The 13,273-nt window shown below is 33.2% G+C and overlaps 1 long non-coding RNA gene across 4 annotated transcripts in view; it reads right to left on the bottom strand.

Moving 5' to 3' along the window:
- LOC102152662 overlaps window positions 1-13,273 on the bottom strand; it is a 65,176-nt gene that overhangs the window by 13,519 nt on the left and 38,384 nt on the right. For all 4 annotated transcript variants that reach the window (XR_005362597.1, XR_005362598.1, XR_005362596.1 and 1 more), the window contains one exon: window positions 13,108-13,235. This is a non-coding gene — a long non-coding RNA (uncharacterized LOC102152662). The remainder of the gene's footprint in view (window positions 1-13,107; window positions 13,236-13,273) is intronic.

Genomic DNA, 13,273 nt, shown 5'->3' with positions numbered 1-13,273 from the left:
CTTCACGTTGTCATGTTCCAGATTTTGGCCATTCTAAAAGCTGTGCAGTGGTTATTTCACTGCTATTTTAATTTGCATTTTCCTGATGACGAAGTGGAGCATCTTTGCAAATACTTATTTACCATCTGTATAACTTCTATAGTAAGGCAGACTATTCAATTTTATAGTCCAGTTGCTTAAATTAGAATTTAAACATAGTTCACCACTTGTCTGATAAATATATCAAGTCTCTTTATTTTGTAATAATCACCTTTCCCCATTATTTTGCTATTAAATTGTTGGAGAAACTGAATTATTTGTTCTATACAACATCCTATAGCCTGGACTTGAATGACTGCCATCTGGTATTGTCATTTAACTTCTAATTCCTCTGTCCTTATATTTCCTATATACTGTAACCCAATTGTAAATTGGTGGGTAGTGTCTAGGCTTGATGAGATTTATATATTATGCAGTTGTTACTTTTAAAATAAAATTTTATCAAAATGTTAAAATTAAATAAAATTTTAAAAATCAGGCAACCTCGGTGGCGCAGCGGTGTAGCACCACCTGAAGCCCGGGGTGTGATCCTGGAGAGCCGGGATCGAGTACCACGTCAGGCTCCCTGCATGGAGCCTGCTTCTCCCTCTCCCTCTGCCTGTGTCTCTGCCTCTCTCTGTGTGTGTGTCTCTCATGAATAAATAAATAAAATTCTTTAAAAAAATTTTAAAAATCAAATTTTTGACTTCTAAAAGTTTAAAACCATTGTAATAGATGCAACTATAGATGATATTCTATTCTTTTTAAAAATAATCAGGTAAAAATATTGTTTACTTTTTCAGAAAATAATAATTAAAAAAAATTCATAAGTATATTTGAAGTATATCCCAGGGGATGCCTAGGTGGCTTAGTGGTTGAGTGTCTGCTTTGGCTCAGGGTGTGATCCTGGGGTCTGGGATTGAGCCCTGCATGGGCTTCCCTGCGAGGGGCCTGCTTCTCCCTCTGCCTATGTCTCTGCATCTCTCTTTGTGTCTCTAATGAATAGATCAATAAAATCTCAAAGTGTATACCAGAATTAAAAAATCAGCAATTGTGCTTTTAGAGCTAAACTATTATCCAGTTCTGGAGTCTTTTATGTTTTAAATTTTCTTTTTTTCATCTTTATTGAGGTTAATTGACATATAAAATTGTAAGATATTTAAAATGTACATCATGGCAGTTTGACATATATTAAGAAAGGAATCCTTCCCCCATCCCCAATCTAGTTAATTAACTCAACACCTCACATACTTACCTTTTTTTGTTTTTTTTTTGGTAAGAACATTTAAGTTCTACTCTCTTATTTCATCTGTATAATAGAGTGCTATCAACTATAGTAACCATATTTTACATTAAATCCTCAGACCTTACCATCTATAGCTGAAAGTGTGTATACTCTTACCAGTCTCCTCATTTCCACCAGTCCCCAGCCCCTGGCACCACTTTTCTGCTCCGTGTTTCTATGAGGTTAACATTTTTAATTCCACAGATTCTTTATCTGTCTAATTTTTTTCACTTACATAATGCCTTCAAGGTCAGTCCATTTTATTGTAAATGATAGGATTTTTTTCCTCGACTTCATAATATTCCATTGTATATATAAACCGCATATTTTTTATACATTTATCCTTTGATGGACACTTAGGTTGTTTCCATATCTTGGTTTTTGTGAATAATGCTAAATAAATATGGGAGTGCACACATTGATTTGATACCGAGTTTTATTTCCATTGGATATATACTCAGAGATGGGAACCTGGGTCATATAGTAACTCTATTTTTCATTTTTTTGAGCAATCCCCATATTGTTGTCTGTAGTGGCTACAATTTACATTCCCACAGCAGTGCAAAAGGGTTCCCTTCTCTCCACATTCTCCCCAGCACTTATTTTTTGTCTTTTTGATGATAGCCTTTCTAGTAGATATGAGGTGATATCTTACTGTGGTTTTGATTTGAATTTTCCTGGTGATTAGTGATGTTGAGTATCTTTTCATGTACATGTTGGTTATTTGTATGTCTTCTTTGGAATAATGTCTACTCAGTTCTTATCAGATACACGATTTGCAAATATTTTCTCCAATTCCATAGGTTTTATTTGAATTTTGTTGATTGTTTCCTTTGCTATGCAGAAGCTTTATAGTTTGATGTAGTCCCATTTTTGTTTTCTTTTAAGAGTCTTAGAGTTTCAGAACTTACATTTGACTTAAATCTATTTTGAATTGATTTTTATGTATAGTGTAGGATGAGTCCTACTCCATTCTTTTGCATGTCACTGTACAGTTTTCCCAACACCATTTATTGAAGAGACTATTCTTTCCCCATTGTATATTCTTGGTTCCTTTGTTGTGAATAAATTGACCATATATTCATGGGTTTATTCTGGTCTATTTTGTTCTATTGATGTATTGTCTGTTTTTACACCAATAGCATATGGTTTGGGTTACTATATCTTTGTAATATAGCTTGAAATAAAAAAGTGTGATGCCTCCAGTGTTCTTTCTCAAGATTATTTTGGCTGTGAAGGTTCTTTTGTGTTTCTGTAAAAATTTTAGGATTGTTGTTCTATTTTTGTGAAAAGTGTTATTGACATTTTGGTGGGAATTGCTTGGAATCTAGAGATTGTTTTGGGAAGTATAAACAATGTTAATTCTTCCAATCCATGAGCATGGGATATTTTTCCATTTATTTGTCTTTTCTTCAATATCTTATAGTTTTCAGTGCATAGAAATTTTACATTCTTTATTAATTTTATTCCTAAGTATTTTATTGTTTTTAATGAAATTGCAAATATGACTGTTCATAATTTCTCTTTGTGATAACTCATTGTTAGTGTATAGAAAAGTGACAGATTTTTATCTATTGATTTTGTATTCTGCAATTTTATTGAATTAGTTTATTAATTCTAATACTTTTTTTAGAAGGAGTATTTAGGGTTTTCTGAATATGACATTATGTCATTTGCAAATGGTGACAGTTTTACTTCTTCCTTTCCAATTTGGATGACTTTAATTTATTTTTCTTACCTAATTGCTGTGGCTAGGATGTCCAATACTCTGTTGAATAAAAGTGGTGAGAGGGAGTATCCTTGTCTTGATCTTGATCTTAGAGGAAAGCCTTTAGCTTTTTACCATTTTGATGAAACGGTGATTTTGATTGATGTTAGCTGTGGGCTTGTCATATATAAACTTTTGAGGGAAGTTTCCTCGATATTCATTTTGTTGAAAGCTTTTATCATAAATGGATATAGAATTTTATCACTTGCTCTTTTTGCATCTATTGAAATATATGATTTTTATCCTTCGTTTTGTTAATGTGGTTTATCACATTGATCTGCTGATGTTAAATCATCCTTGCATCCTTGGAACAAATTCTGCTTGATTATGATATATATCATTTTAATGTATATTAAATGTAATTAATGTATATTAAATTTAATGTTGAATTAATTTTGCTAATACTATGTTAAGGATTCTACATCTACCTCCATCAGTATTACTAACTTTTAGTTTTCTTGTAGTGTTTTTTTTTTTTTTTTTAGTGTTGGTATCAGGGTCATGTTGGCTTAGTAAAATGAGTTTGGAAGTATTCGCTCCTGTTATTTATTTATTTTTGCGGGGGAGGAATTTGAGAAGGATTGGTGTGAATTCTTCATTGAATATTTGGTAAAATTGACTAGTAAAGTTGTGTAGTCCTGCATTTTTGTTCCTTAGGAGGTTTTTGGTTACTGATTAAATGTCCTTACTGATTATTGGTCTGTTCAGATTTTCTATTTCTTTAGTAGTCAGTCTTGATAGATTGTATGCTTCTACGAATTAATTCTTTTTAAAAATAGGTCACCCAATTGGTTGGCATTAAGTTAGTCATAGTAGTCTCTTCTGATTCTTTTTATTTTTGTGATATCAGTTGAAATTTCTAATTTTTCATTTGTAATTTATTTATTTGAGTCCTCTTTATTCTTAGTGAGTCTAGATAAAGATTTGTCTATCTTCAGATAATGAGTTCTTAGTTTCATTGATCTTTCTAATTGTCTTTTTTGGTCTCTATTATTTCCACTCTGCTCTTTATTATTTCCTTTCTTTACATAATTGTGAGCTTAGTTTTTTTCCTAGTTCTTTGAGTTATACAGTTAGGCAATTTATTGAGATTTTTCTTGTTTTTTAATGTAGATGTTTATTGCTGTGAACTTCCCCTTTAGAACTGCTTTTGTTTTATTTCATGAATTTAGGTGTATTGCTTTTCCATTTTCATTTGTCTTAAAATATTTTTTTTTAATTTTTTTTATTTATTTGTGATACTCACAGAGAGAGATGGAGAGAGAATGAGGCAGAGACACAGGCAGAGGGAGAAGCAGGCTCCATGCACCGGGAGCCCGACGTGGGATTCGATCCCGGGTCTCCAGGATTGCGCCCTGGGCCAAAGGCAGGCGCCAAACCGCTGCGCCACCCAGGGATCCCTTAAAATATTTTTGACTTCTCATTGTTTAGTCTCCATGTTTGTGAATTTTCTAGTATTCTTGTAATCAACTTCTACTTTCATATCATCATGGTTGGAAATGATTTTTTTTTTTTTTTTTTATGATAGTCACACACACACACACAGAGGCAGAGACACAGGCAGAGGGAGAAGCAGGCTCCATGCACCGGGAGCCCAACATGGGACTTGATCCCGGGTCTCCAGGATCGCACCCTGGGCCAAAGGCAGGCGCTAAACCGCTGCACCACCCAGGAATCCCTTGGAAATGATTCTTGATATTATTTTGATTTTATTAACTTTATTAAGACTTACTTTGTGGCTTAACATATATATGATCTATCTTGGAGAATGTTCCATGGGCAATGAGAAGATGTGTATTCTGATGCTGTTGGATGAAATGTTCTACATATATCTCTTAGATCTCTTTGGTCTATTGTGTTATTTATGTCTGCAGTGTATTATTTTTGTGTCTCTATGATCTGTCCATTGATGAATCCATTTCTCTGCTCTGCTCTGTTAATATTTGCTTTATATATTTAGGTGTTCCAATGTTGGGGGCATTGTTAGATCCTCTGAATGAAGTGATACTTTATTATGATGTAATGATCTAGTTTTTCTCTTGTGACAGTTTTTGACTGAAGTCTATTTTTTCTGATATAATTATAGCCACCTCTTCTTTTTATTACCATTTACATGGAGTATCTTTTGCCATCTCTTTTTTTCAGCCTATGTGTCCCTAGAGATTAAAGTGTCTTGTAGGCAGCATATTATAGAATCTTTTTAATATTATAGAATTTTTAAAAGTTTTAAATCTATTCAGTCTTTCTTTGTCTTTGATCAGAGAATTGCATCCATTAAAGTAATTATTGAAAGGTAAGGACTTAACTATTCCATTTGTTAATTTTTTTCAGTTTTATAGTACCTTGTTCTTTTCATCTTTGCTTCTTTCTTTGTGATGATGATTTTTTGTAGTGGTATGCTTTCTTTCCTTTCACTTTATCTTTTGTGTATCATTGTGATGCCCTTTCTTTGTGGTTACAAGGCTTACATAAAAATTTATAGGTATAAGTTTATTCTAAGCTTTTTAAGAAATCAACTTCAATCATATACAAAACTTCAACATTTTATTGCCCTCCACAGTTTGTTATTTATGTCACAATTTATGTTTTTTATATTGCTTGTTGACAAATTATTATAGCCATTGTTTTTAATACTTTTGACTTAACTGTTAAGCACGAGTTAAAAGTGATTTATAGAACTCCATCACAATATTGGAGTATTTTGAATTTGAGTACATATTTACTTTTTCTGTTGAGTTTTATACTCTTAAATGTTTTCTTATTAATTAAGATCTGTTCATTTCTACTTGAAGAATTGCCTTTAATATTTCTTTGAGGCAGTTCTACTAGTGATGAACTCCCTCAGCTTCTGTTTGTCTCAAAATGTTTTTATTTCTCCTTCATTAATGAAGGACAGTTTTGCCAAGTATAATGTTCTTGACCATTTTTTTCTTTTAGCATGTTGAATGAAATATATCATCAGAATTATAAATCTATTACTCTCTCAACCTTAAAGATTTCTCCTGAGAAATCTGCTGTTAATCTTAAGGGATTTCCATTGTATGTGATGAGTCAACTTCCTTTTTACCTGTACTTCTGACCAACTGTCTATAAACTAGATGTTCCCACAACCTCCTTGTTGGGCTTGATTGTGAGAGTGGCTCACAAAACTCAGTGAAATAAATTTTTTTTTACTAGATTATCAGTTTATTATAAAAGTTTATTATAACTCAGGAATAGCCAGATGGAAGAGATGCATAGGTAAGGGTGGGGAAATGTCCTGGAGCTTCCATGCTCTTCCACATGTGCCACTCCCCTCAAATCTCCATGTGTTCACCAACCTAGAAGTTTTCCAAACTCTGTTCTTTTGGGTTTTTATTGAGCTCTCATTACATAGGCATGATTAGTTAAATTATAGGCAACTGGTGATTGAACTCAATTTCCAGTCCTCTCCTCTCCCTGAAGTTCAGGCAGTGGGACTGGTTCCATCCTGTCTTCCAGCTAATTCCCATCCTTAGGTGCTTTCCAAAAGTCACCTTGTTAACACAACCAAAGATACCTTTATTGCTCTAATCACTTAGGAAATTCTAAGGATTTTAGGAGTTCTGTGCTAGAAATGGGAATGAAGATCAAATATATATTTTTTATTGTAAGTCACAGTATCACAGATACAAAACTGGAATCTGAGATAGTCTATGTCAGTCATATATAGATTGTTCATAAACTTCAAATTGTACATGAGGATCATGTTGACTATTTTTTTCCACATGGCAAAATGGTCAGCATAGACCTATTAGCAAAACAAGCTCCAGTAATATTGTGAAGCAGATTTACTTGTTCTTAATGTACTTTGATCTACTACTCTGATGGCCTTTCAAATCATATATTGGAAAGCCTCATGCTCATGTTAGATTCTTAGGGCATCTCACTGTGGTACTTTACGTTGTCAGACTCAAATGATTTTTTCTGTGTTTTGTTTTCTCAGAGTCCTCTTCTTTCTTTGCTTTTTTGCAAAAGTGGTAGGGCTATGTGAATTCCTTAGCAAAATGTTTATATTTTAATTGGAGAATTATGGATAAAATATTTTAACCCAAATAAATCATTTCAGTAGTTTTTGGTAAATCATGGAATGAGAGGCATTGTAGAGAAAGAAAAATCTTTCATAATCTTTAAATTATACATAACTATATAACTTTCTTCATTTCTTTGTGAAGGTCTGAAATAGCCAAAATGAGTTGTTCCAGTTGAATAGGTGAATTTTGGCTAATGTTTGATTTAAAATTTCAGTCAATATCCTGGGAAAAGTTTCTGACATTAAAATTGTTGATATAGGTAAATTCTATTTAACATGTACAACCATACATCATAGCAATCAATCTTCCTAACATTTGCATCTTTATCCCTTTCCTTGAATGAGGAACATAGGTCTGTGGAAAAAACTAAAAATCAATCTGGTGTTCAGACAACAAAAAGAAGTGAAAGGCATCCAGATGAGTAAGGGAGAAGTAAAACTTTCACTATTTGCAGATGACTTCATACTCTATATAGCAAATTTGAAAGACTCCACCAAAAAATTGCTACCACTGATAAATTTAGTAAAGGTGCAGGAAACATAGTCAACACATAGAAATCTGTTGCATTTCTGTACACCAGAAATGAATCATTAGAAAGAGAAATTAAAGAATCAATCAATTTACAGTTGCACCAAAAACAATAAGATATCTAGGAATTACCTTAACCAAAGAAGTGAAAGACCTGTACTCCTACTCCAAAAACTGTAAAACACTTATGTCAGATATTGGAGATAACACAAAGAAATGAAAAGACATTCCATAGTCATGGATTGGAAGAACAAATATTGTTAAAATCTCTATACTATCCAAAGCAATCTATGCATGAAATGCAATTCTGATCAAAATACCACCAGCATTTTCCACAGCTAGAACAAACAATCCTAAAATTTGTATGGAAACAGAAAAGACCCTGAACAGCTAAAGTAACATTGAAAAAGAAAAGCAAAGCTAGAAGCATAACAATTCTTGACTTCAAGTTATATTATGAAGCTGTAGTGATCAAGACAGTGTGGTGCTGGCACAAAAATAGACACATAAATTAATGGAACAGAATAGAAAACTCAGAAATGAACCCACAGTTATATGGTCAACTAATCTTTGACAAAGCAGGGAAGTATATTCAATGGAAAAAAGTCTCATCAACAAATTCTTTTGGAAAAACTTGGTGGCAACATGCAAAAGAATGAAACTGGACCATTTCATTACACCATACACAAAAATAAATTTAAAATGGATGAAAGGCCTATGTGTGAGGCCAGAAACCATCAAAATACTAAACTAAACATAGGCAGTAATCTCTTTGATACTGGCTGTAGCAACTTGTTTCTAATTATGTCTCCCGAGGCAAGAGAAACAAAAGCAAAAATAAACTATTGGGACTTCATCAAAATGAAAAGCTTCTGCACAGCAAAAGAAACAATCAACAAAACTAAGCAATAACCTACTGAATGGGGGAAGGTATTTGGAAATGACATATCTGATAAAGGGTTAGTATCCAAAATCTATAAACAACTTATGAAGCTCAGCCTTCAAAAACCAAATAATCCAATTTAAAAATGGATAGAAGACATGAATAAACATTTTTCCAAAGAATCATATCCATAAAAAGTTGCTCAATGTCATTGATCATCAGGGACATACAAATCAAAACTACAATGAGATATCACCTCACAGCTGTCAGAATGATTAAAACCAACAATACAAGAAACAACAGATGTTAGTAAGGGTGTGGAAAAAGATAAACCATCTTACACAGTTGCTAGGAATGCAGGCTGGGGAAGCCAGTGTGGAAAACAGTCTGTAGGTTCCTCAAAAAGTTAAAAATAAAAGTACCCTATGGTCCAGCAATTGCAATACAATATACTTGCTCAAAGAATACAAAAATACTAATTCAAAAGGATACATGCACCCCGATGTCTATAGCAGCATTATCTACAATAGCCAAATTATGTGAACAGCCCAAGTGTCCATTGACTGATGAATGGACAAAGAAGATGTGACACACACACACACACACACACACACACACACACACACCACACAGGAATATTACTCAGCCATAAAAGGAACAAAATCTTGCCATTTGCAATGATATTGATGGAGCTAGAGAGTATTATACTAAGTGAAAGAAGTCAGAAAAGAAAAATACAGGGCAGCCCTGGTGGCCCAGTAGTTTAGCGCCACCTTCAGTCCAGGGTGTGATCCTGGAGATCCTGGATTGAGTCCCACCTCAGACTCCCTGCATGGAGCCTGTTTCTCCCTCTGCCTGTGTCTCTGGCTCTCTCTCTCTGTCTGTCATGAATAAAGAAATAAAATCTTTAAAAAAAAAAGGAAAAATACATATGGTTTTACTCGTGGAATATAAGAAACAAAACAAACGAGCAAATGGGAAAATAAGAGAGAGAGAGAGAGAAGAAAAGCAATAAATAGACTCCTCATTACAGAGAACAAACTAATGGTTATGAGGATAGAGGTGGATGGGGAAATGGGTTACATAGGTGATGAGGATTAAGGAGTACACTTGTTTTGATGAGCAGTGGGTGTTTTATGCAAGTGTTCAGTCACAGTATTGTACAGCTGAAACTAGTAGTACACTGTATGTTAACTAAGTGGAATTTAAATAAAAATGTAAAAAATAAAATAAAAATTAGCTGGAGTTAATTAAATTAAACAAATGGAAGAGGAAATCACATTTGGTGTATAGTTGTCGTATTCCTTTCATTTTTATTTCATTTCTTATGTTGGTATTGTGTTCTCTTTTTAAATTCTTCTTGCTAAAGTTTTATCAATCTTACTGACCTGAATTTCAGAGGACCAGCTTGTTGCTTCATTAATTTTCTGTATTCCTTTACTGTTTTCAATTTCATTGATCTCTGCTCTTATCTTAATTATTTACTTTTAAATTTGGTTATATTTTTCTTTTCCTTTTTTAACTTTTAAGGTTGAAACTTAGGTTGACTTGAGACTTTTATCCTTTTCTCTTATAGCATGTAATACTGTAAATAACCCTGTAAGAGATATTTGATGCATCCCACAACTTTTATTATGCAATTTTTTCATTTTCATTCAGTATAAAATATTTTAAAATTTTCTTGAGAATTCTTTTATTGACCCATGGATTATTTAGAAGTGCTGCTTAATTTCCAACTTTTCCAGTTATCTTTCTGTTACCAATTTTCAGTATAATTACAATGTGGTCTGAAGATATACTTTCTATACCTTCAATTTTTTAGAATATCCTGTGATTTGCTTTGTGTTTCAGGCCACATCTTGGTGGAAGTTCTAAGTACCCTGGAAAAGATTATGTTTTGGGGTTGAATTTTCAATTAATGTCTATTACAACTGGCATTGTTCAGTTATTTTATATCTTTATCTTGTTTCTGTCTTGTAGTTATGTGGTTACTAAGAGAGGAGCACCAAAATATCTAACGATAGTCATAGATTTATGTATATCTCCTTTTAGTTCCTTCAGTTTTTGCATCATGTATTTCCAAACTCTAGTGTAAGATCAGTAAACATCTAGAATGTTTATGCCTTCTTGTGAATTAATTCCTGTATCAGTAGATAATATCCTTCTTTATTCCTGAAAATTTTCTTTTCTCTGAAGTTTAGTTTGATATTAACATAGTCACTTCAGCTTTCTGTTTATTAGTGTTGCAGCATAATTATGTCATTATATTTGAAGTGAGTTTACTGTAGAAAACCTAGAGTTGAGTCATTTTTTTAATACTGACAATCTATGTCTTTTAGCTGGTATGTTTAGACCATTTATATTTAATGCATTTATTGATACTTTTGGATATAACTCTATTAGTTTGTTGGTTGCTTTTCCTTGTTCCCATTTTGTTTTGTTTCTTCTTTCCCCCTTTCTGGACTTCTTTGCATTCTTTGAATACTTTTTGTATTCTGTTTTAATTGATCTATTGTGACTTTATGCTCCATCATTTTGCATTACTTTTTTTTTTAATAGTGACTCTAGGGATTCCAAAATACCTAATTAACTTTTCACATTATAATTTAGCAGATGTTTTGCCACTTCAATTGGGATGTAACAATCTTACCACCTTTTAGGTCCCCTTGCCCTCTCCCTTTATGCTATAATTGTCATATATATATATATATATATATATATATATATATATATATACAATGTATGTACAATATATGTATATATATATATACATTGTAAACACCATCAATCAGTTATGATTTTGTTTTCAATAGTCAAGAATATTTTTAAAAAATTCAAGACAAGAGTGGTCTATTATGTTTACCAAGATATTTACATTTTTGTGTTTTTTTTGTTTGTTTGTTTTCTATTCTTTTTTTCCCATGTTGTTTCAGGTTTTCTTCTAGTATCATTTTCATTCTGTCTGAGAGTTTCCTTTAGCATTTCTTTTAGAGAAGATCTGCTAAGAATTGTCTTAGTATTTCTTTATCTGAAAATGTCTTTATTTCACCTTCATTTCTGAAAAATGTTTTTGCTAATGATAGAGTTCATTGTTGATAGTCATTAAGTGAGGCAGCTGGGTGGCTCCGGGTGTGATTCCAGGTTCTTGGGATGGAGTCCTGCCCCAGGATCCCTGCAGAAAACCTGCTTCTCCCTCTGCCTATGTCTTGAGCTCTCTTTCTGTGTCTCTCATGAATAAATAAATAAAATCTTAAAAGAAATAGTCATTAAGTACTGTAAGATTATTGCACCAGTTCTTTCTGGCCTCTATGATTTCTTATGAAAAATACACAGTCAGTAGAATCATTGCTGTCTATGGGCATGGGTGTTTGGATTTATCCTGCTTGGTGTTTGCTCTTCTATTTGTAGATTTATTTAGCCAAATTTCCAAAAAATTTCAACCATTATTTTTTCAAATATATTTTCATCATTACACTTTTTCTCCTCTCTCTGATACTCTAATGACATGGCATGAGACTTTATGCTACTTTCCCATTGGTCCCTGTGGCTCTGTCCATTTTTTAGTTTATTCTTTCTATTGCTCAGATCAGTCATTTCTATTATGCCATCTTCAAGTTCACTGATTCTGCTCTGTCATCTTCTTTCTGCTATTGAACCATCCAATGTATTTTTATCTCAATAATTTTGCTTTTCAGTTCAATCTTCTCTGTATCTTGTGTTTATTTGCCAAGATTTTTATTTTAACATTTATTGCAAGAGTGTTCACAATCGCTAGTTTGAAGATTTTAGTCTTTGTCAATTAATCCAATAATTGTGTTATCTTGGCATTGATGTCTTGATTTTTTTTAATGTAAGTTGAAATTTTCTTGGTTTATCATATATCAAGTTATTTGAATTATATTATGGAAATTTTGAACATTACATTTTGAGACTGAGGCTTAGTAAAATTTATGGAGAATGTAGCTTTTTCTGTCTTATCAGGCAGTTGATTTAGTTAGATTCAGGGTACAAATATCTACCTATCTTCTGTGGGCTATGGTTTCAATGTCATTTTAGTTTTCAAAGCCTTTGTAATGCTCTTCAGATATGTTCTGGGTGTGTGCCACCCAGTAGTCAGTCTGGGGCTTAAGCGGTGGAATATAGTAACTTCAGTTCTCAAAGTCTTTGGTGGGCTAATTAGAATCAGAGTCACACAGGTGTAGGTCAGGAGTGAGCTCAGGAGTTCATAAACAACTTTATGAAGTTGCTTTCCTAAGCTCTTCCCTCTTCATCATTTCCCAAGTGCTTTTTGATTCCCTGAGCCCCATTTTTGGTCCTCTATCTGGACCCCTCTCTGTCATGTACTTTTGTGATTGGGCTCACATTCTGACCTAGTAAGAGGGAGGGCAGAGAGAAAGAAAAAAAAGCAACATGATTTTGTCCTACCCTCTTTTAACTGCAGGTTTGCAAAGCAGGGAATAAGATTTCCTGCTTTAGGAATATGGGCTCTTGCAGGATCTCATAAATACTGCAATTCTGCTGTGGAATTTTTGGGGGGCTGGAACATGGCAAAAAGAAAAAAAATTTTCCCCACCTTGAGCATTAACAGTTGTCTTTCCTACTCCTTAGCCAGTCTAGAGTTCTTCTTCTGGAGTTCAGTCTTTCTGTGCCATAGTGCTTACTTGTGAGTTTCAGGCTTCACTGAATTCGAGTCACAGGCTACTGGAGAAGAAGAATGGCAAATTCACCACTGATTCTGT

This window comes from Canis lupus, chromosome 7 (genome assembly GCF_011100685.1).
Source record: "Canis lupus familiaris isolate Mischka breed German Shepherd chromosome 7, alternate assembly UU_Cfam_GSD_1.0, whole genome shotgun sequence".
Classification (NCBI taxonomy): Eukaryota; Metazoa; Chordata; class Mammalia; order Carnivora; family Canidae; genus Canis; species Canis lupus.
Note: the sequence above shows the minus strand (reverse complement) of the source record. Positions and strands in the feature narration are given on the sequence as shown.